The sequence below is a fragment of the Sarcophilus harrisii genome, chromosome 4, assembly GCF_902635505.1.
Source record: "Sarcophilus harrisii chromosome 4, mSarHar1.11, whole genome shotgun sequence".
Classification (NCBI taxonomy): domain Eukaryota; kingdom Metazoa; phylum Chordata; class Mammalia; order Dasyuromorphia; family Dasyuridae; genus Sarcophilus; species Sarcophilus harrisii.
This window is the reverse complement of record NC_045429.1, coordinates 88,185,051-88,210,278: the sequence shown is the minus strand read 5'-3', so window position 1 is coordinate 88,210,278 and position 25,228 is coordinate 88,185,051. Positions and strand designations below refer to the sequence as shown.

The 25,228-nt window shown below is 33.9% G+C and overlaps 1 pseudogene; it reads right to left on the bottom strand.

The window, feature by feature from the left end:
* Positions 1-378: 378 nt before the first annotated feature.
* The window catches only part of LOC111720859, a 70,484-nt pseudogene continuing 45,634 nt past the window's right edge, over positions 379-25,228 (bottom strand).

Here is a 25,228-nt window from a genome sequence, read left to right as displayed (position 1 = left end):
TCCTCCAGCGTGGGGGGCCTGATGTGGTGTCAAACATGTTGTACACAAAATGGGAATACAAACAATATAAATCAACGGGTTGAAAGCACCAAATCCTAGAAGGTGGTATGTAAACAGCACAATACACCTTCTTCAGCAGGCAAGAGTGTCCAAAACCAACATTGTCCATTGTTTAAAGTCAGGGTCCAATATCCCCAGTTTTTTGAATCCTGAAAATCTTTTTGTGTTAGGGAACCAAGATTCCAAGATTTTAAGTGTTTAAAAGTTTATCATTTCCAGAAATCCAATTCTAGTTTCAATCCTTTGTCTCAGAATCCAATACCTGAGGGTTTTAACCAGTCTGAGAATAATGATTCCTGAGGGTTTTCTTTCCATGTCTCAGAGAATGATTCCTGAGTTTTCAATCCTATGGCTCAGAAATCCAATGATTCCTGGGGTTTCCCATGGCCTTGGAGAATCCAATGATTCTGAGGGTTTTGAAGGCGAAACTTTAGTCCATGAGTCAAACCCTCTGCCACGCTCTTCAATGGTGAGCAAATCAGCAACAACCACCTGATATTTCGTCTTCTCCTTTGTTTCAAAGGTCTGCTCCGTCTTCTCGATGGACAAGGCAAACTGTTGGCACCCATCTTCCTTCTCCACCTGTAGAGATAAAGCAAACCCCTCTCCCCAAAATAGCCTATCTGGTCCTTTCCATTCACCACTTTCTGGGTCTCCACCAAAATTATTAAAGATAGTGGAGTTTTAAATGAAACACCTTTGTGGGTTATAAAACCTCAAGGACCAGTGCACTTTTCAAAAATCAAAAATTTTAATAAAGAGCTGTTTGGTTCTTAGGGTTCCTGTGGCTCCCCTTTCTTTTGTTTTTGATATGTCTTAAATCCTGTTTCCCTCTCCATTTGCCTGTCCTGAGGATTAAAAGGTATGCCTGTGGTGTAAAATTTATCTTTAAAAAGGGAAAAATTTTCAAGTATAAAGGACCATTGTCTGTTTTTATTGCTTTGGGGACACCCATAATGGCAAATGTTTATGAGGAATTCGAACTGGCTTCCTTTTGCTGCTGGCATTGCAAAGTGAATCCTGAAAAGGTGTCACCACAACATGGATGAAAGACAGAGACCAAAAGATTTATAATGGGTCCTCCATTTGAGATTTCTTGGGTTCAAACCACGAGGGTTCTTCCCTGGGGCAGTGGGGCATGGAGGGAAGGCAAGCTACAGGCTTACTATCCCTAGCTTCCTTTTTTTCCAAATTGTAAAGAAAGCCCGAGATGATATTTAGAAAGATGCCTGTTCGGAACAAAGGGGTATTGACCAACATAATTAAATATCTGCCTTTGAATTGCCATCAAATATACCAAAGTCCACTTGAGAATGGACAAATATATAGATTTCCGGATGCTTTTCTCCTTGCTCTTGAATTTCAAAGAGTTTAATATTGAGGCTGCAAATTTTATTTGGCGTAATTTTTTTCCCACGGGAAAGGCGAATAGAAATATTTTCCGTTTTAAAGGCGGAAAGACCGGGTAAATCTTTTGCAGGGATGGAGGACCTTTAGAAGGGGTAGGATAAAGGGAGATCCGTGAAGATTGGTTTTGGAGGAATTTAAACCCTTTTGAGCCCCTATTAATTTATTTTTAATGGACCCTTTAAAAATTGGGCTCCTTTTTCCCTTATGGTTTTAAAACATTAATTGGTTTGGGGTAATTTTCGGGGTTTTTAATTGTTTTTCGTTTTAATTTTAAAGCTTGGTGAAATTTGTTGGGTTGGGGTTTTTAACCATCATGTGTTTTGATGAAGGTGTGGTGTTTTAAAAATATTTCCCGGGGGTTTTGAAATTTATAAATTTGATAAAGGTTCCTTTTAAAGTTTGGGTTTTTTAAAGTATTGTTTAAAAGGGTTTTAAAATATATAAATTAAGTTGTTAAATTTATGAATTTTTATTTTTTTTTAAAATTAAGGTTTTTTTGTTTTGGAGGGTTTTTTTAGGGCATTAAATTTTAAAAAAAAGAAGTTGTTTTTCCTTTTAATTTTTTGTGTTTTTTTGTGAATGCGATTTGTTTTTTTGTTTAATTTTTTAACTTTGGGGTTTTTTCTTATAAAGGAGAAAATATTTAAACATATAGGGTTTTTCTTTGTGGAAAATGTTTTTTTGGCATGGGTTTTGGGGATTTGGAAATTTTTTATATTTTTTGAGGGATGAAAGAAAAATTTTAATTTGACAAGAGGTTTTGGAATGAGGAATAAAGTAATGAAAGTTTTTCTGTTTTCCTTTTTAAATTTTAAATCCTCCTTTTTCAGTTTTTTTTCAAATAAATTAAAAGGGATTAGAAGGGTTTTGCCTTGGCGGTTTTTTTTTTTTATTTTTTTTGCCTGCTTTCCCATGGTGTTATTTTCCGGGGGAAAGGTGGTTGGGTTAAAGGCCCGTTAAAAGGTACTATTTTTTTAATTGTAAAAGTTTTTCCCCCAGATTGGGGATTTTCAAATGGGGGAAAATTTTTTGGGTTTTAAATTTGGGGGACCTTAGTGTTGACCCACCCAAATGTGGTGTTGTAATTTCCAGTGATTGGGCCAGTTTGGTCGACCCGTTTACTTTAATTTCCGTTTATTGATTGTAATAGGTGGTGTTGTTTGTGTCAGTAAATGTGGATTTGGATTGGAATAGAATTTCATTTCCGGTTGTTTTGGATTTGTGGAGAAACCTGATGTTATTTTTGGGTGATAATCCCTTTTGCCCTTTTTTGGTATTTTAACTTTCATTTTTGGTTTAATCAGTATGTGGATGGAATGTTTTTGTGTTTGGAGTAAATGGAAGTTTAGTGTGAGAAGGGCCTGGGGAAAAAGACATTTAGGGGTATTTTGTTTTTAGTGATAAAATTTTTTCCCTTTAATTTAATTTTTTCTTATCGGTTTGTTTTTGCTGAATTTGTAATCCCTTTTCCCATTTTTTGCTGAGGTATATTGGGGATTTGGGGTTTGGATTTTGGGTAAATTTGCCTATTGGGTTTTTTGTTTGGGGTTTGGGGTTTCATTTTTGAATTTTGTATTTTAGGGTTTGGAAGTTTTGATTTTTGGACAGGGAAAGGTTTGTTCTCACCTGTTTTTTTTTGCTTGTAAAATTGAGTTTAATTTTTCCCACATAAAGATTGAGTGTTTTCAGAAGTTTTTTGAAGGGTTTTTACCATGTTGGGATTTAAAGTTTCCATTAATTGGCTATAAAAGGATTTTCCCATTTGGTTAAAGGTTTAAAGGTTCTAAAGGGATCCTTGGGATCTAGTATAATTTCTGAACTTTTGATTTTTCTTAGAAGGTTTTTAAAACATTTTTGTTGGTTTTTCTTTGTTCTTGTGGGAAGGTTTCTAAACAAAAGCCTAAATCAAACTTTTGAATTTTTTTTGTGAAACTTTTTATTTTTTTTGAATAATTTAGCTTTTGATAGATTAGAAATTTGTTTATTTGCTTTGAATAATTAATTTGAGTTGAGTTGTATGGACCTATACTTTGTAGGTCATGGGTGGACCATGGTTTTTCTATTTTTGGGTTGTATCCAAGGCTACTATATTAGAAAGCCAATGTAATTTTGTCCAGGTTCTAGGATCCTTCTATAGATTTCAGTCAGGGAGTCAAGATTTGGCAAATTTTAACAATTTTTAAATAAGCGATGTAGCCCCATAATTGGTGAGGCTTTTTAAGATCTTTAATGTTTCAATTAAAAGGGGTATTTTTCGACTTTGTTGAAGGGATTAACGGAAAACAGGAAAATAAGTGGTTGGCTCCGGATGTCACCCTTTTTCTTTTGGCCTTTCATTCCTTTGAAGCCTGCTCAAGGTTGGTCCCCTCACTGCCCCCCCCTCCTCCCCCATCCCGAGGGTGGAGTTGTGGGAGAGTCAATCCTTGCCTGGGGTGGGGCTGAAGCCCCTCCTGAGGGGAAAGGTCACCCACCCTTGCCAATTAAGTTCTTGCCCTGTGGGAAGGTCATTAATCTCTTCATTGTCTTCCTTTAATTGGGCTAATTTGAGGGAGGGGGAAGGGTCAAGGGCTTTTTCTTTCTTCTAGGATTTTAAAGGTAATTTAAATATTGTTAAAAAATGCCTCCTGGGAAAGAATAAATATTTCTGAAATGTAGAATTCTTTGTCCAACCCAAAGTTATTCGGGTCTGCTCCTCCCAGTCCAAGGGAGATCAGTTTTATCCCACAAACGCCCCCAAAGTTATAAGTAACCCATTATTTCTGTCAGCAATTCCTTTCCTGCCCACTCTTGGGGGGGTTGGGGGGGGGATGGAGGTTTTAAGTCTTTGTCCCATTTTTGCCAAAAAAAGATTTGGTTTAGTTTTTAAAAAATAAGTTTTATTTGTCTATTAATACTACCAAGTTCCTGGTCAGGACTTTTCAGTCCTTGGTTCCCCCCGTTGGGCGCCAAATTTAAGATTTATTTTAAGATCAGCAGGGGGGAAATTGGTTAGGGAAATCCGGTCTTTTTCTCAGTGAAGAAATGGAGGGGAAAGAATTTAAGAATATTGTAGTGGCGGCTAGGACCAGGCCCACACAACCAGCGCCGGGTCTGAACACAGCCAACCTCCCACCTTTTTCCCCTCTCTGCCTCCACCACCAAAATCGTCATTTCCTATAAAAACATGGACTTGCAAGGAGGGGGGGGACCATTCTTAATCCAATCAGAATTAATAGGTTCCCAATTACTATCTAGCCTCATGTACTTGGGACCTCAGTGCATCAGCTCAAACCTCAGCCCATTACATATCTCCACTACAAGCAATACTTCAAACAATTGTCAAAGTGATTTTTATTTTTATTTATTGATTTATTTTTTTAAGGCCTCAGCTTTTATGGCAGCCCTTCCCTCCCACTCACACTTTTTGGTCACAATATTGGCTTTGAGGCTTGAAGGGATGGAGAAAGAAAAGCAGACTTCCTTTCTGGGTTAAGTTTCAGACTTTCTGCACTCTTGCATTTGAGGGCCCCAGTGCTCATCCTAATGCTATAGATCAAGGGCTCGGACCAGGAAATGTTGGGGGAGGTTGGGTCCCCCACTGAGGTCCAGAAAAAAAATATATGCAGGGGATTCCCAGATCAGAGCCTACAGTTAAGTGCCCTGGACCCTAGCACTATGGAAATGGCACCCAGAGTTCTCTCCTTGGCATCTGGGGTTGGGAATGGCCTGGGAGGTCCCCAGAGACAAGTACAGGCAGGATTGTGTTGGAATCAGTGGGATGCAGAAAGAATGGACAGGGGATGTGGAGCCAGGAGAACCCTTGAGCAGATAGGCTGGGACTCTGGGCTGTCATGATTGTCTCCTCAGGCTTGGGGCCAGCTGGGCATGTATTGGAGTAGGATGCTCAAAGCTCATTATGATGCCATGTCAGATAGTCATCTTAGTTGGAGTCCTGTCTGCTCACAAACCCTAACCCTCAGCATCTCCTGTTTGCTCAGACGTCTCTCCCTATTAGTGTTACTCTCCTGCAGCAGGAGATTGGTCCTCACCAGTGGCTGGTCTGGGAGGGAGGACAACCCCATTGTCCCACTTCACTCCCACCCAGTTACCCCACTGAGATCTGGAAAGTCTTGGAATTGCACTAAAGTGTGCTCCTCACCTCCCTTTGTCTATGGGAAATACAAGTTCCTATATATTCAGCCATTGGCACATAACTTTCTCCATTTTTGTCCAAATCCTCCAGAGTCTCAGGAATAAGTGTCTCACAAGTAGGGAAACTCCTTCTGGAGAACTCCTCCTTGGTGGCCTCTCATCTGGTGCTAGGAGCTTCGAATAGACTTCTGCAGCCTTCACATTAGAGAACTCCTCTCCAGGCTAGTAGTGACTGTAGAAGATGTTACACAGCTTCTCCCAGCCCTCAAGGCCGTGAGGTCAGTATTATAGGTGTCCCACGGCTATAACTGAGTCTTAGACTAGCTTTGCTGCATATGAGCAATCCAGACTCTTAGTTCATCTAGCAGCAGCCAGCCAACACTGTCCATTTGGTCTACAATCTGCCTCAACCTGGCCAAATTTGCCCTCTTCTAGGCTGAGTTGGTCAAACTTCTGAGCTATCTCCCAGCCCAGGAAATTGGAAGTCTCCGTGGGCATCATCATTGTTGACCTCACTCTGTGGGGCTTACTGGTGCACCCAGCTTAAATTAGGAAAGTTGACATCTTGGGGGAAGGGGGGTTGCACCACGCCCCGTTGTCCAGACCTAGCCCAGCATCAGCAATGTCTACACATGTCATTCTACCCTGTGGGCCATGCAACTCATCTTTCTGAAGCCAAAGAGATTTGTAAAAAGTAGAGTGTTTCCTATTTTATTACTATGAATTTAAAAACTAAAAAAAATAGTCAACAAATAACAAAGACTTCAATGTGTAGAAATAAAAAAAATGGATATGAAATAAAATTTCTATGCAAAACTTATCTCAGTCCCTGATGCAATGGTCACTTAAATCTTTTTGACTTACTATTGATTATTTTGCTTTTGTGAAATATATACAAAATATAAACAATAATCCTAAACCTACCCTGTTTGCCAGTGTTCCTCTCTCCCCCATTTTATTTCTTTCCCACTCCTCTATTATGTGTCTTCTTAACTATGTCATTGATGCTCTTTTATTTTTCTTCCTTTCTAATAACCATCATTCAGAACAAAGAAAGCCAAGATGACAGAGAAAAGGAAGACACTATTATTGATCTCCCAAATTTGGGAGATCAATTGTCATTGATCTTATTTTAAACTTATTTTAAAACAAATTTGAATAACACCTTAAAACAAATTCTGACTTGGCAAAACCCACAAAAGACTGGGGCAAAACAAATAATAGCACAAGGCAACTTAAAGGGACTGCAGGAAAATTCTGTCTCACTTAGGAAAAGGTGGGGTGGTAGCCCTTCAGCACATGTAATGTTCAGATGAGGGAGGCTTATAGCTCTAGAACAGGTCAGCAGTCAAGGTTCTGTGATTCTGACAAAGCAGGTCAGGGACAGAGTGAACCATTTGTGATTCATTCTGTTCCCAGGACATGTAGCCAGGCCCAGCATGGCACAGTGGACCAAATGCAGTAGAAAAGCCAGGCACCAACACACCAGCTCAGTTGCCAAGACCCTGATTCTTGGGACCAAGAAGCTTGGGAAAATGCTTCCTGATACTCAGGAACAGAGAACAACTTTAAAGTTGCAAAATAGGCTGGGTAATTAGCAAACTCCTTCCTCCAACAACAACAACAAACTCTAACAAAAGAAAGCTATTATGGTGAAAGAAGAATTAAAATACAAACTCAGAAGAAGGAAAAAAATTGTCAAAAGGCCTACAAGTAGAACCTCAAAGAGAAAAATGAATTGGTTTCAGATCAAAAAAAGAACTCCTGGAAGAACTCAAAAATAATTTTAAAAAACCAAATAAGAGAAGTAGAAGAACAATAGGAAAAAGAAATAATAATTGTGCAAGAGAATCATGAAAAAAGTAAACAACCTGGCAAAGGAAGCACAACAAGTAAAAAACTATTTTAAAAATTACAAAGAAAATAAATCCTTTAAAATTACAATTGGTCAAATGGAATAGGAGGTACAAAAACTCAAGTAAAAAGTAGAATTGGCTAAAAGGAAAAAAAGGCATAAAAACTCACTGAAGAAAATAATAAGAAAAATTAGAATTGGGCAAGTGGAAGTCAATGACTCCTTGAGATTAGTGAAAAACAAAAACAACAACAACAACAAAAAAAAACAGACAATCTGAAAACTAGATTTAGTAGAGATAATTTAAGAATTATTGGAATATAAGAAAGCCATGATGAAAAAAAAAAAAAAAAAGACAGAAGAGACAAACTTGGACCTCATATTTAAAAAAAATATCAAGAACTCTCATGATAGCCTAGTACCAGAGGGTAAAATAGCATTTGAGAGAACACACAAATAATCTCAGGAAAGAGATCCCAAAATGAAAACTCCCAGAAATATTATACCACATTTCAGAACTCTCAGGTCAAGGAGAAAATACTTCAAACTGTCAAAAAGAAAGAATTCAAATATTGAGGAACCCAAATGAAGATTACACAAGATCTACCAATTTATACATTAAAGAATCAGAGGGCTTGAACTATATTATTGAAGGCAAAGGAACTTGAATTACAATTAAGCATCACCTTTCCAGCAAAACTGAGCATAATTCTTCAGGGAAAAAAATGGATATTCAATACAAATTTTCATAGACTAGAGAAATTCAAATTAAACCAACTTTGATATACCACCTCACAGATATCAGATTAACCAAAAAGACAGGAAAAAAGTGATAAATGTTGGAGGGCATGTGGGAAAATTGGGACAACAATGCATTCTTGGAGGACTTGTGAACTGATCCAACCATTCTGTAAAGCAATTGAAACTACAGTCCAAAATTTAAAAACTTTATACATCCTTTAACCCAGCAATACTGCTATGTCTATATTATCCCACATAAAAAGGAGAAAGGTCTTATTTGCCCCAAAAATATTTATAGCAGCCCTTTTCTGGAAGAAAAAGATTTAAAATTGAGGGGATGTACATCAACAAGGGAATGTGTGAATGAGTTGTATTATTTTACAATATTTGCTAAGTAATGATCAGCAGACTAATTTTAAAAAAATACATAAAAATGGACTTATATGAAGTGGTACAAAATTAAATGAATAGAGGCAGGAGAAAATTATACACAGCAACAGCAATACTGTAAAACGATCATATGTAAATGATTTAGCAATTCTCAGCAATACAATGATCCAAGACAATTCTAAAGAACCAATGATGAAAAATATTATCCACAACCAGAAAAAGAACTGGTGGAGTTTGAATGCAGATCAAAGCATTATAGTTTTTACTTTATATAATTGGTTTTGTTTGTTTGTTTGTTTGATTTTGTTTTGTTATGCCTTTTGATCTGTGTTTACTTTCATATCACCAATCTGGCAATATGTTTTCCATTATTGAACATGTATAAATGATATCACATTGTTCACCTTCTCTGGGATAATGGTGTTGAGGAGGGAGAGAAAAAATTTGAAACTCAAAATAAAAAAAAAAGATGAATGTAAAAATTGTCTTAATATACAATAAGGCAAAAAATATTGCTAACCATTCTCCAATTGATAAATGGTCAAAGGATATGAACAGAGAAATTTCAGATGAAGAAATTGAAACCATTTCTAGTCATATGAAAAGATGCTCTAAATCATTATTGATCAGAGAAATGCAAATTAAAAGAGGCACCACTACACACCTTTCAGAATGGCTAAGATGACATGAAAAGATAATGAGAAATGTTGGCAGGAATGTGGAAAAATAGGACACTAATACATTGCTGGTGGAATTGTGAACTGATCCAGCCATTCTGGAGATCAATTTGGAACTATGCTCAAAAAGTTATCAAACTGTGCATAGCCTTTGATCCAGCAGTGCTTCTATTGGGCTTATCCCAAAGAGCTCTTAAAGGAGAGAAAAGAACACCCATGTGCAAAATGTTTGTGGCAGTCCTTTTTTTTTTTAATGGCAAGAAGCTGGAAACTGAGTGGATGCTCATCAGTTGGAGAATGGCTGAATAAGTTATGGTATAGGAATGTTATAGAATATTATTGTTCTATAAGAAATGATCAACAGGATGATTTCAGAGAGGCCTGGAGAGACTTACATGAACTGATGCTAGGTGAAATGAGCAGAATGAGGAGATCATTGTACATGAAAACAGCAAGATTATATGATGATCAATTCTGCTGGACATGGATTTTTTGAACACTGAGGTGATTCAGGCCAGTTCCCATCTGCAACCAGAGAGAGGATCATAGGAACTGAGTGTGGTTGTTGTTGATTGCTTGCATTTTGTTTTCTTTATCATATATTTCCTTTTTTGATGATTTTTCTTGTGCAGCATGAACATTTTGGAAATATGTATAGAAAAATTGCACATGTTTAACATGTATTGGATTACTTGCTATCTAGGGGAGGAAATCAGGGAAAGGAGGGAAAATTTTGCAAAGGTGAATGCTGAAAATTACATCCATATGTTTTGAAAACTAAAAGCTTTTTTTAAAAGGAAAAAGAATTCTAAAGTGATTTTGCTAAAGCAAAAATCTTACATTGTTTTAGTAATTTCATTTACTTTTGTTTGTTGTATAAAACTCTTCACAAACTGATCTCATCCTACTTTTCTAGTTAAAGATTACATTTCTTCCCTCTGTTCTGTAATTCACTCAACCGATCTTCTTACATGTCATCATTTCCTACCATTGTTGTCCTCCTGCCTGAACTGAACTTTCTCCAAACCCTCTACTCCCATAATGGCAAATTTCCTTTAAATCTCAGTATAAGCACCATTTTCTATACAAAATTTTATCTTATCCTCCAAGCTACTAATTTGATTTTCACACATTTACCATTTAATTTGTACATATTGTTATTATATATATGTGTATGTGTGTCTTACACACGCACACACGCATGCATACAACATTTTTCCTATAAAATTCAAGCTGCTTGAGGAAAGTTATTAGCTTCATTTTCATTTTTAAATTCTAAATCCTACCATTGCTCCTGTAGGCACTAAATTATTTTTCTTAATAGATTATGGTATTTATATTTAAAAAATGTCAAGACTGTTATACTTAAATTCTTCCTTTTATATTCCCATTCTTTCAGTTGATGAGAATTCAGATTTAGAATTCCAGACGATAGAACAATGTTGACAGAAAAATGGATTGTAGAAGTAAGAACATTGATGGTGATTCACTCTGTAAAATGTGATTCAGAATAGAATATTTAAATTATGTATACTGAAATTATGCTAAATGAGAAACATCAATTATTTTGACATTGAGAGATCCTAAATTATTGCTAGGCAATAGTGAACTTCATTCCTTTATAGTGATTCATATCATACCTGAAAATGTTATCCTTAGTGTCTTTGAATAATTTGTATATTTCTTTAGAAATAGCTTTAGAAAAAAGGAGTGTAATTTTAAAAATGGTTTATCTGATACTAAAGCAGTTTTCATCTTTAGTTAAGACCTTCTTTTCATAGTTTTCTCAATGAGTAAAAGATGTTTTTGGCAGTATTGCCAACATGTTCATTTCTCTATAAATCTGAGTTATTATTGTTTTATTATTATTATTATTATTAGTTTTACATGAAAGAACTTCAGTAAAATGGAAAACTCCTCGGAAAAAAATTGTCCTGATATGTTTACCTTCTTTAAGAATACATGTTTTATACTTATATTCTTTATATTTTCTCAATACATCTAACATAGTAGGCTTAGATAAACATTCATTAATGGCAGACACAAAATATTCACAGTCTCTTACTGAACTTGGATGTTTTTTACTTTTGTATGGTCTTGGGAAAATCATCCCTCTGAACCTGTTTCCTCATTTGTAAAATAATTGAGAGTTTGAACTAATTGTTTTCTAAAGGCCTTTCCAAGTCTCAATCCTGTTTTCTCATGGTTGATTCCATTCTTTCTCTGGAACTCTGATTTCAAAGAAATTACTTACATTTTATGTCTACTTATTACCTATGTGGAAAAGAAATAGCACTTATTTCTCTAAACTGTTAGTGTTTTAATTGGTCATCAGAAAATACTTTTTGGCTTAACTTGGGTTTTACAAGTTTCAAATGTTCTGAAGAGGTGGGTCAAATTGGTCCAAGTGCCTTCTCTTTCTCTTCATCATGCATTCATTCTATTCTCTGAAAGTTCTATTGTTCTGGAATGAGGCAAAGGAATTTAGTCTGCAGACAATCCTTTCATTTCTATTTTACTACATATTACTGTCTAGTTTTGTGAAGGGTTTTTTATAAGTATTCAAGGCACATATTTTAAAAGAATAATACTTCTTCTACTTGTATTACTCAGAGTTATTGATAAAATTGCTACAGATATTCTGTATTTTAATGTCTATAGAGGAAAGTAAACTCATTCCAATCATAAATATAAAGCATAGGCCTAAAAAAGAAAATCTTTCACGTAAGCTTTCCCTTACCTTCCCTTGCCTTCTCTTCTCTTCCATTTCCTTTCCCTCCACTCCCCAGATAGATATAAACTACACTTATATCTATCCAATCTTAGTTAATTTATTTTCTCTGTTATTTAATATCTTTTGTAGTATATTATCTTATGCTTTTCTTTATATTTATACTACTAATGGGTAATTGTCTCTACTGTTGGTAGACTGAAGATTTATCTGATTTATTAAAGGCATTATTAATGGTAAATTTTATTACCATTGCCCAACTCATAAGCAACACCATTTCAAATCAAGTCAAAAGTATAAAAAGAAAAGTTGAATACTTGCAGTTACTTAAAAGTTATATGCGTTATCGCCTCTATATAGAGAAAAACATTAGGTCATGTTCCATGATTATGACTTAACTTACAAAACCTTTATCTCCAGCATTTGAAATTATCTATCTCTATTAATATCTAAAATACATTGTTAAAATTCCTAATTAAATTTTCACTAGCACCTAAAAATTCAATTATAATAACCCCCTGTAAATTTAAAACAAAAAATATTCTTCATGCTAATTTACCATTGATATGTATTTCTAACTTTAAGTTTTAAAAGTAAGTGTAAAATGAAAAGAAAATTATACAGTGTAGGAACTACATCTTGATACTTGTCAGCAGTGAGAAATTTTAAAAAGCTTTTTGTATTCAAAATTTTCAATTATATGCAAAAATAATATTTAGCATTCATTTTAAAATTTTCTCTCCTCTCACTTCCAAGCAATTTGATTATGCATGTGTAGTCCCCACGTTTAGTTGTGAAAGGAAGCACAGCCCCCAAAAACAAATCAAAAAGAAAAAAAATTGTAAAAAGTCTGCTTCAATATGCATTTTTCATCATGAATCCTTCAGAAAGTTCTTGGACCATTGTCCTGTTTAACATATAATATTGCCATTACTTTGTATGATGTTCTCCAGGTTCTGCTCATTTCATTTTACCTCAGTTCACATAAATGTTTTCTGGTTTTTTTGAGTGCATTCTGTTCATCATTACTTACAAGTCAATTATGTTCAATCACAATCATACTCTGTAAATTGGTTAGCCATTTCCCAATTAATGGACATGCCCTCTATTTCCAATTATTTGACATCAGAAAAATAAAGCTGCTTTATTTACATACAAATAGGTCCTTTCTTTTTGATTTATCTCTTTGGGATATAGGCTAGTAACATTTCTTCTGGGTGAAAAGGTAAACATACACAGTTTATATCCCTTTGGGCATAGCTCCAAATTGCTCTACAGAATAGTTGGAGAAGGTCACATGTCCACTATGAGCACTTATGTTCCAATTTTCCCACATATCTTCCAACATTTATTATTTTCTTCTTCTGTCATATAAGTGAACCTATTTGAAGTTAGGTAGTACCTCAGAATTGTTTTAATTTGCATTTCTTTAATCTAATCTAATCTCTAATATTATTTAGAGAATTTTTAATATAGCTATAGTTAGTTTTTATTATTTTGAAAAAAAGTATCTTTTCAATATCCTTTGACAATTTATCAATTTGAGAATAATAGCTCATGTTTTTTTATAAATGACTAATTTTTCTACATATTTGAGAAATGAGACCTTTATTAGAGATGATTGTTATAAATTTATCACAGTTGTGATTACTAATTGTATTTTATATCACCCTATTTTCTGCATTTATTTTCTTTCATGCTGTTTCTCCTCCAAAGTGTTTTCCATCTGACTACTGCCTCTTCTAAGCTGTTGCCCCTTGTTTCTCTTGAGTCCTGTACTTGAAAATCAAATTTTGTATTCATGTCTAGCCTTTCATCAGGAATGCTTGAAAGTCACCTATTTAACTGAATATATATATTTCTTTCCCCCCCTGAAGGATTATGCACTGTTTTGCTGTGTAGGTGATTCTTGGTTGTAACACTATCTCCTTTGCTCTCTGGAATATCATTATTAATGTAGAAATTGCTAAATCTTGCTTTATCCTGATTGTGACTGCACTATACTTGAATCGTTTCTTTCTGTTTGTAATATTGTTCCTTCATTTGGGAGCTAGGGAATTTGGCTATAATATTTCTGGGAATTTTCATATGGAGATCTCGTTCATTAGGTGATCAGTAGATTATTTCAGTTTCTATTTTACTCTCTAAATCTAGAATGTCAGTTATGTTTCCTTGTTAATTTCTTAAAAGATGGTATCTACAATTTTTTTTTTTTGATCCTGCCTTTCAGGTAGCCCAATAATTCTTAAATCATCTCTCCTTGATTTATTTTTCAGATCAGTTGTTTCTCTAATAAGATATTTCATATTTTCTTCTATTTTTTTCATTCCTTTGATTTTGTTTTATTGCTTCTGACTGTCTTACGGAATCGTAAGCTTCCACTTGCCCAATTCTAATTTTTAAGAAATTATTTTCTCATTTGTTCATTTCTACCATCCTTTGCATTTGGATGATTCTACTTTTTAAAGGAGTTATTCTCTTCAATGATCTCTTCTTTTTAAAGGTGTTTTCAGTATTTTTTATGCTTCCTTTCCTAAGATGTTGAATGTTTTTCATTATTTTCTTGCGTCTCATTTCTTTTCCTATTTTTCTTCAATCTCTGGTGTAATTTTTAAAATCATTTTTGAGCTCTTTCAGGAATTCATTTCTTTGGACTTGAGACCAATGCACCTTTTTATTTATATTTTTGAATATAATTTGTTTTGATTTTTGTGTCTTCTGAATGTCTATTTTGTCCTTTATTTTAAGAATAACATTTTTCTATGGTCAGAATTTTTTTATTGTTTTTGTTATTTTCTCATTTTCCCAGTCTATTTCTTGATTTTTAACTTATGTTAAAATCAGGCTTTACTCCTGCATTAGAAAAAACAATGTCCTAAGTTTCAATTTTTTTTTTTTTTTTGCTCAGTTATTTTCAGAGATAGTGCTGTGGACCTGTAGATTTTTAGTTATTACAAGGTGGTATGATTTAAGAATACATGTGGTCACCATTTTCTTGGCCTGTTTTCTTGTCTATAAGAGATTATAACACTATTTTCTATTTCCTAATACACTTTTATTTATTTTATTTCCCTCAGTTATATGTAAAAAATTATCATTCCTTTTTATGACTGAATTCTAAATTTTATCCCTCTCTACTTCCATATATTCTTCATTGAGAAGGAAGATGTTTTGATATAGATTATATATAGACGTACTCTTTTCTACATTGGAAATGTGACTAGGGGTCCTCCTTTTTGAGACACAGGCTCTAATGTATGAGCAAAACATCCTGCACCTAGTGCCACCAAAACGTTCCCTATAATTGTCTTTTGAGCTGTTGTGCAACTCCCTGGACTGAAAGCTCTGGAAATCACTGCAGCCAATTAAGTCATACCCAAAGCTTGCTCTTGCTTGCCATTCTTAACCTCAGGAAGATGTTTCCCACCCACCTTCTAAGATGACTTGAGCTAGAAAATTATTTGCCCCATACTTTTGGTAATTCTGCCATTTCAAAATTTGTTTTGGGGTGATAAGTTGTCTTGAGGAGAATTTGGGAAACCTCAGACAAATTCTTCATCTACTGCACTATCTTCAAAAAGAATTTTATAAAACTCAAAACCATTCTTATTTTGATATCAACATAGTTTCCCTGTTTAATGAAAATGGAATATTTTCTTTTGTTGTTTTTTTATTATAACTTTTTATTGACAAAACATATGCATGGGTAATTTTTCAACATTGTCCCTTGCAATCACTTCTGTTCAAACTTTTCCCTTCCCTCCCTCCACCCCCTCTCCTAGATGGCAGGCAGTCTCCTACATGTTAAACATGTTAAAGTATATCTTAAATACAATATACACATCCATACAGTTCTCTTGTTGCACAAGAAAAATCGGGTTCAGAAAGGTAAAAATAACCTGGGAAGAAAAACAAAAATGCAAGAAGTCCACATTCATTTCCCAGTGTTCTTTCTCTGGGTGTAGCTGGTTCTGTCCATCATTGATTAATTGCAACTGAATTGGATCTTCTCATTGTCAAAGATATCCATTTCCATCACAATATATCCTCATATAGTGTTGTTGTTGAAATGTATAATGATCTCCCGGTTCTGCTCATTTCAATTAACATCAGTTCATGTAAGTCTCTCCAGGTCTTTCTTTCTTTCTTTTTTTTTTTATTAAATAACTTTTTATTGACAGAACCCATGCAGGATAATTTTTTACAACATTATCCCTTGCACTCACTTCTGTTCCAATTTTCCCCCTCCCTCCCTCCACCATCTCCCCAAGATGGCAAGCAGTCCTATACATGTTAAATAGATTACAGTAGATCTTGGATACAATATATGTGTGCAGAACCGAACAGTTTTCTTGTTGCTCAGGGAGAATTGGATTTAGAAGGTATAAATAACCTGGGAAGAAGAACAAAAATGCAAGCAGTTTACATTCATTTTCTAGTGTTCTTTCTTTGGGTGCAGTTGCTTCTGTCCATCCTTGATCAATTGAAACTAAGTTAGATCTTGTCTTTGTTGAAGAAATCCACTTCCATCAAAATACATCCTCATATAGTATCATTGTTGAAGTATATAATGATTTCCTGGTTCTGCTCATTTCGCTCAGCATCAGTTCATGTAGGTCTCGCCAATCCTTTCTGTATTCGTCCTGCTGGTCATTTCTTACAAAACAATAATATTCCATAACATTCATATACCACAATTTACTCAACCATTCTCCAATTGATGGGCATCCATTCATTTTCCAGCTTCTGGCCACTACAAACATCTCCAGGTCTTCCTGAAATCATCCTGCCGGTCATTTCTTACTGAACAATAATATTCCATAACATTAATATGCCACAATTTACCCAACCATTCTCCAATTGATGGGCATCCATTCATTTTCCAGTTTCTGACCACTACAAAGAGGGCTGCCACAAGCATTCGTGCACATACAGGTCCCTTTCCATTCTTTAATATCTCTTTGGGAGATAAGCCCAGTACTAACACTGTTGGATCAAAGGGTATGTACAGTTTGATAACTTTTTGAGCATAGTTCCAAGTTGTTCTCCAGAATGATTGGATCTGTTCACACTCTATCAACAATGCATCAGTGTCCCAGTTTTCCTGCACCCCCTCCAACGTTTATCATTATCTTTTCCTGTGATTTAGCCAATCTGACAGGTGTGTAGTGGTAGCTCAGAATTGTCTTAATAAAATGCAAATATTATCAAGAAAAAAATAGAAACAAAACACAAGAATTATTGTTTGGATAAAATGGGATGCAAAATTTTAATATAACTGTTTACAATCTCTCTGTCAGTCTCTCTTTCTCTGTCTCTTTCACCATATGCATAGGTAGATATAAATGATTACATATATATTACATATATATTGCTCTATTATATTATTCCCAGCATTTATAAAAGTATCTCTTATTTAGAATTCAAAAAAGAATATTTTATATACATCTATAAATAAGTTTTTATATACAAATACACACACATAAAAGATTTTCTTAACCTACATTTTGTAAAAGTGAATTTAGCTTGAGGAGAAGAAAGGATATGTGTAGACTGAAAGAGAATATATTCACATGAATCTGAAATTATTGTCATTAGATACAATGGTGGATTAATTTAGAGTGAGTTCTAATATAGACTGCCAAAGAAAGTTTTTCCTTTATTCCACTATGTTCAACTTTTTTCATTGTTATCAGAAACCTATGAAAGCAGAAATATCATTTTTATTTTTCAAGTGACACAAAGTTGGGACTAATAATTAGCATATCAGCTGAAGCAATCATGATCCAAAATAATCTCAATATGGTAGAATTTGCCTTAGCCTGATAAAATAAAAATAATTATCATTTTAAAGCCCTATATTAGGTATTCAAAACTAAATGCAGAAGTGCATATTAAGTAAAATATGACAATGCAATGTAAGTGGGGAAGTATAGAGGGGTTTTAGTGATCATGAAAACTATGGCTCAGAAATCAAGGAAAAAATATTTCTTTGTTTAGTTCAGTTCTTCAGTTCTTCAGTTTAGTTCTTTAAATGATTTATGCAGCAATGAAGAGAACTCTAAAATTACTCTGTCCTGGTTAGATTACATCTGGTATAGTATTCAGTTAATGATAGCACATTTTACACACACCATTTGCAATGTGTATGTTTTAAGGGCAGAATCTGATTTATAGTTCTAGATCTAGAAGGCTCCTTAAAGGCTTTGTGGTTCAAATCTCCCCTCCCCCCTTTTTGTTTGGAATCAAGTCTAAAGATACTTAAGCCCCAAATCGCATAGATTATAAGTCAGAGGTAGCATTTGAACCCTCATATTAAAACACTACAACTAGTCTACCCTCCATTTTATCATCCTTATAGGACTTAGTATCATTCCTGAGTAATTTTTTTGGAAACAAAGAATGGTTAATATGGAAAATGGTTAAGTTGAGAATAATGATAATGATAAAGGAAAAAGGAATTTTGAGTCTGCAGAAGAAAAGACTTATAACATTAGATTTCTTTAAAGTAACTAAGGAACTGCCATAGATTACATAAGAATTGTTGATTCAGCACAAGGAAAAAAAAAGTCCAGTGGGAGGTGAAAAAAATTCAGGACAAACTAAGGAAAATACATATATTTTAGACATTGACATGTCTAAATGTACAGCCTGTTGCTTTGAGAAATCAAATTCCCCATTCACTAGAGATTTTAGGGCAGAGACTATATAATCATCTGTCAAGGATTTTGTAGAAAAAAAAAGCAGACAGATATTGCAGGCTACTTAGTCAAGTGCCTACATACATGTGTAGAATGTATACATGTACACAATGCATATGTAAGTATGCATATGTGTTTTGTTTTCAGTCCTTACAGTTGTCTCTAAATCTTCATGATAGCATTTGAAGTTTTCCTTTCTTTTTTAAACATTTTTCTTAATTTTTTCTGTGTATACATAGATATTAACTTTTTAAAATATTCATTTCCTTATGAAACATGTTGAGAGAGAAAAATCAGAACAAAAGGGAAAAAAAAACACAAGACAGAACAAAGAAACAGAGGAAAGAAATGAACATAGAATCTGTTCATTTATATAGAATCTCCATGGTTCTTTTACTGATTGTAGATAGTGTTTTTTGTCTAAAGTTTATTGCATTGCCTTTGATCATTGGATCATTGAGAAAAACCAAGTCTTTCATAGTTGATCATTAAATATTCTTGCTGTTACTATACATAATTTAGTTCTGATTTTGCTTGCTTCACTCAAAGTCAGTCCATGCAAATCATTCTAGCTATTTCTAAAATCAGATTGTACATTATTTTGTATAGAACAATAACCTTTATATAGCACAACTTATTCAACCATTCCCCAATTGATGGGCATTCACTCAGTTTCCCAGTTCCTTGACAATGCAAAAAGGGGTGCTACAAACATTTTTGCAAATGTGGGTCCTTTTCCCACCTTTATTATCTCATTGGGATTTAGACTTAGTAGTGGCACTGCTAGGTCAAAGGGTATGCACACTCTCCAAATCGTTCTCCAGAATTATTGGATCATTTCACAGCTCTACCAACTATATATTAGTGTCCATATTTTCCAACAATCCCTGCAATGTTTATAATTATCTTTTCTTGTCATCTTAGCCAATCTGAGAGATGTGAGGTGAAACCCCAGAATTGCTTTGATTTGTATTTCTCTAATAAAGAGTGACTTAGAGCATTTTTTTCATATGACTATAGATGACTTTAATTTCATCATCTGAAAATTGTCTGTTCCTATACTTTGACCCCTTATCAACTGGAGAATGATTTATAAGATCTTTATCAGAAACACTGGCTGTAAAAATTTCCCCAGCTTTGTACTTGCCCTTTAATCTTGTTTCTGATGATTATGTTTGTGCAAAACCTTTTAAATTTAATGTAATCAAAGTTTAACTGTTTTGCATTTCATAATGTTCTCTAGTTCTTCTTTGGTCATACATTACTCCCTTCTCCAAATATTTGATAGATAAAAGTATCCCTTTCTTTCTTAATTTGCTGATGGCATTACCTTTTATTTCCAAATCATGTAACCATTTTGAACTTATTTTGATATGGGATGTGAGATATAGGTCTATGTAGAGTTTCTGACATATTATTTTTTAGTTTTCCCAGAAATACTTCACAAAAATACTGAGTTCTTATCCAGAAGCTGGAGTTTGGAGGTTTATCACATACTATATTATTATAATTATTTACTACTGTGTTATGTGTTTCTAACTAATTCCACTGGCCCACCATTCTATTTCTTAGCCAGTACCAAGCATTTTGAATTTTCTTGGGAAAGATACTGAACTGGTTTGCTATTTCCATCTCTGGATCATCTTACAGATAAATAATGTGACTTGCCTAGAGTCACATAGCTAATAAGTGGCTGATATTGGATTTGAACTCATGAATATGAGTCTTATTGATTGCAAGATCATTACTCTGTCCACTCTCCTACCTATCTGTATAGATGTGTGCAAAATGTTAATAATAGGATCAATTATTGTTTCTAAATATCTGGCATCTTTTTTCAGATATATTGACAGTCAATTCCACACACAGAGGAGAGATTCAGATATATCAAATAATAATCATGGCTCAAGAATATTGTCAAAGGACATTGTCAGGTAAAATGATTTATTTTTGAAACGTATTTTTCTTCAAATGTTTAATATATCACTTATAATCAACATTTTTCTTCATAAAAGTTCTTTTTTTAGTTTCAACAATTTTTCTTAAGTTTAGATTATATGTTAGCTTTTTCCTCCATTGTTTGCTTTTGCATCTTATAGATAATATATAAAATGTATTAATTTGTTTAAATTATACAGATATATGCATCTCTATATATAATATAAATATATTGCATTATTTGGTTTAATTTTGTTGGCAAAATAATATATCATCTAATATATTAATTAATTATAATTATTCCTTTTTCTTTTTTTAAACTTATAATGAATTCAATATTTCACTCTGGACTTCATTTATGCTTGTATCTTTTGATTCTATGTTTTTGATAAATTACAATTAAAAATAGAAAGTCAAATTTTGGAATAGACTGATATAGAATACTTTAACATCATTGAACATAGTGGCCACGTATTTAACATAGGTGAGAATACAAACCAGTAAGGAACTACTCCCTATTAAACAAGAATTGGTGAGAAAATTTGAAAGCAGTTTGGTAGAAATTAACTTTATACCAGAATAAAACATACATGAGTTTCAAATAGATATGCAGACTTAACATTAATTGTCACTCCCTATATATCAAATTAATAAAATAATCAACTTGAGGAGAATGGGAAAAGTTATCTTTAAAGTTCATGATTTTATGAAATTTAGGGATAAACAGTGTCAGTAAAGTTTTAACAGTGTAAAATTATGCCAAGACTTGGAATATGCTATATAAAATTAAGCTAGGGATAATAATAAGAAGAAAAATAAAGTTTTTTTGATTATTTAATATGTTCAAATTATTTTCATGAATTCAATTGTGACTAGAATAAGAAAAAGATTTTTTTAAGAGGGTGAATTTCTTTCAAGAATCTAAGATAATTATCTGACAACAATAAAGTGGGAACTAATATAAATAGATAAGGCCAAAATATAATCCCAAAATAAAGGATCAAAGTGAAAAGCAATTTTTCAAAACTAAATAAAATGTATCAGCAATAATTTTAAAAGTTTTAAATTAAAGAAGCAGTCACTGTGGAAAAATAAATTCAATAGTAATTTGTTTATAACTTTGGAAATTGGCCAAACCAATTTACAGTGCAAAATAATTTGGAACTATAGAAAATTAAAGACTATTTTCCTTTCTTTTGGTCCAGTAATAGAGCTACTAGTTAAATGTCCTAAAAAGAAAAGACACTTCCTATCTTTGTCTCTCTGTCTCTGCCTTTGTCTCTCTCCCTGTCTCTCTCTCCTTCTCCCTCATCCTTTATCTCTCTCCCTCTCTTACCCTCTCCCTTTCCCTGCCTCTCTCATTCTCTCTCTTTCTCCCCCTCCCTCTAACCTTCCCTCTCTTTAAACTTCTCCCTCTCCTCTTCCCTCTCTTTCTCCCTCTCCCTCTTTCCCTTCCCTTTCCCTTTCCCTCTTTCGCCCTCTCTCTTTCCCTTCCCTTTCCTCCTCCCTCTCTTTCTTCCTCTCCCTCTCTCTCCCCTCCATCTCTCCCTCCCTCTCTTTCTCCCCCTCTCTTTCCCCCTTCCTCTTCCCCTCCCTTTCTTTCTTCCCCTCTCTCTTTTCCCTCCTTCTCCCGGCTCCCCCCTCTCTCTTTCTCCCCCCTTTCTCCTTTTCTCTGTCTCTGACTCTCTGCCTGTCTCTCTTTCTGTGTGTGTGTGCATATGAATCTTTGTCTGTGTCTCTTTGGGTCTGTCTCTGTGTCTCTCTCTTTCCCTCTGTCTCTGTCTCTGTGTCTCTCCTTTCTCTCTCTTTCTTTTCCATTTCTCTTTTTCTTTACCATCTTGCTTCTTTCTTCTTCTGTAGATATGCATGTGTATAAACATATGTACATATATATTTGCGTATACTTATCTATACAGACATACATAGGAGCATATATTCCCTGTCCAAAGCCTGTTGGTATGGGACTCTTTCTTTTCAATGAGTTGGTTTTGCTTATCTATATATTTTAAAATTATAAAGACATGCAAAAAGACACAGATATATGTTCCAAAGTATATGAAGATAACTGTGTGTATACACAAACATATACATACACACATACATACATATATATATACATACACACATAAATATATATTAATTTCCATGTATTGCAACACTTTTTATTGCAGATGAGACCAAACAATGTGTCCATAAATTAGATAATAGCTGAACAAATATGGTATGTCAATATAATAAAATGCTATTCAATAAGAAATGTTAACTCTTAAGAATTTAGTAAAATTCTGAAGAAAAAACTGTATCATTGCAGAAATAAGCAAAAACTTTCTCCTCAAACTTTTATGATACTTGGTATCAATGACTTTTTACTATTAAACATATAAGGCCAATTTGAGACACACACACAAAAAAAATCATGCACATTTCCCCCCACATCACTAAGAAGCAAAGAATAATCACAATGGTATCAAGGAAAGCAATTCTGAAATACACCAGAACCCTCTTTAAAACAAGTATCAATCTTTTATCCAGAGGACTAATAGTGGAACATGCTTCCATTTTCACAGAAGAGTAATAATGAAGATTATTTTTGGTGGATTCATTGGAAAAATGATAGTGACATAAAGAGAAATAAATCAATAACATTTTTATTTCACAAAATATGAATTGATCTTTCAACAGTCTCAAAACCAACTTCAAAACCTCTAGTTTGGACATTCTCTTATTCTAATCTGTTAGCTCTTCCTGCCTTTATTTTCTTTGGTGCCAATTGCATTTAGAATTTTGCTATACATTTTGATTGTTTATTATCCTTGCTTCAAATTTAAATGTCTTTAAAACAATCAATCCTTTTCAAGTTTTGGCTGAATTTTCTTTTCATGAAAATTTACTTTCCTCCATAAAATTTAACAAATCAGTTTATAAAATATTACACTGTTGACCTTAACTACTCACTGTCATTGCTTGGCAATGACATTTTATACCTTTTCTAGTTGAATTCTCAGTATTTGTCCTAGTTTTATGAGAACTGTCTCATATCAGTCTTCTCCAGCAAATGGTGATACCATTATTGTACATGCAATATAATTTATTTTTTATCATGTGTCCAATTCCTTTTTCTTGGCATCAGTAGCTTAATCAAATAGGTAAACTGTGAGCTGTTTTCTTTTCTAGCTTTTTATTTACAAGATACATGCATGGGTAATTTTTTTCAGCATTGCCAATTGCCAAACTTTTTGTTCCAATTATTCCACTCCTTTCCCTCACCTTCTCCCTCAGATGGCAGGTAGACCAATACATGGTAAATATGTCAAAGGATGTGTTAAATACAATATGTGCATACATATCCATACAGTTATTTTGCTGCACAAGAAGAATCAGACTTTGAAATAATGTACAATTAACCTGTGAAGGAGATCAAAAATGCAAGCAGACAAAAACAAAGGGACTAGAAACACTATGTAGTGGTTCACACAAATTTTCCAGAGTTTTTTTCACTGGGTATAGCTGGTTCTATTCATTACTGCTCTATTGGAAATGATTTGGTTCGTCTTCTTGTTGAAGAGGGCCAGATCCATCAGAATTGATCATCATATAGTATTGTTGTTGAAGTATATAATAATCTTCTGGTCCTGCTCATTTCGCTTAGCATCAGTTAATATAAGTATCTCCAGACCTTTCTTCAATCCTACTGCTGGTCATTTCTTATAGAAAAAATAATATTCCATAATATTCATATCCTACAATTTATTCAGTCATTCTCCAATTGATGGGCATCTACTCAGTTTCCAGTTTTTGGCCATTATAAAGAGTACTGCACCACATATTTTTGCACATACAGGTCCCTTTCCCTTCTTTAAAATCTCTTTGGGATATAAGCCCAGTAATAACACTGCTGGATCAAAGGATACACACAGTTTGATAGCTTTTTGAGTATAGTTCCAAATTGCTCTCCAGAATGGCTGGATGTATTCACAATACTACCAATAATGTATCAGTGTCCCAATTTTCCCACATCCCCTCCAACATTTAGCATTATCTTTCCCTATCATTCTAGCTAATCTGACAGGTGTGGAGTGGTATCTCAGAGTTGTCTTAATTTGCATTTCTCTGATTAATAATGACTTGGAGCATCTTTTCATATGACTAGAAATAATTTCAATTTCTTAATCTGAAAATTATCTGTTCATATCCTTTGACCATTTATCAATTGGAGAATGGATTGATTTCCTATAAATTAGATTCAGTTCTCTATATATTTTGGAAATGAGGCCTTTATCAGAACCTTTGATTGTAAAAATGTTTTCCCAGTTTATTGCTTCCCTTCTAATCTTGTCTGCATTAGTTTTGTTTGTACAAAAACTTTTCAGTTTGGTATAATCGAAATTTTCTATTTTGTGATCAGTAATGATCTCTAGTTCTGCTTTGGTCATAAAGACCTTCCCCTTCCACAGGTCTGAGAGGCAAACTATCCTATGTTCCTCTAATTTATTAATAATTTCATTCTTTATGCCTAGGTCATGAACCCATTTTGACCTTATCTTGGTGTATGGTATTAAGTGTGGGTCAATGCCTAGTTTCTGCCATACTAGTT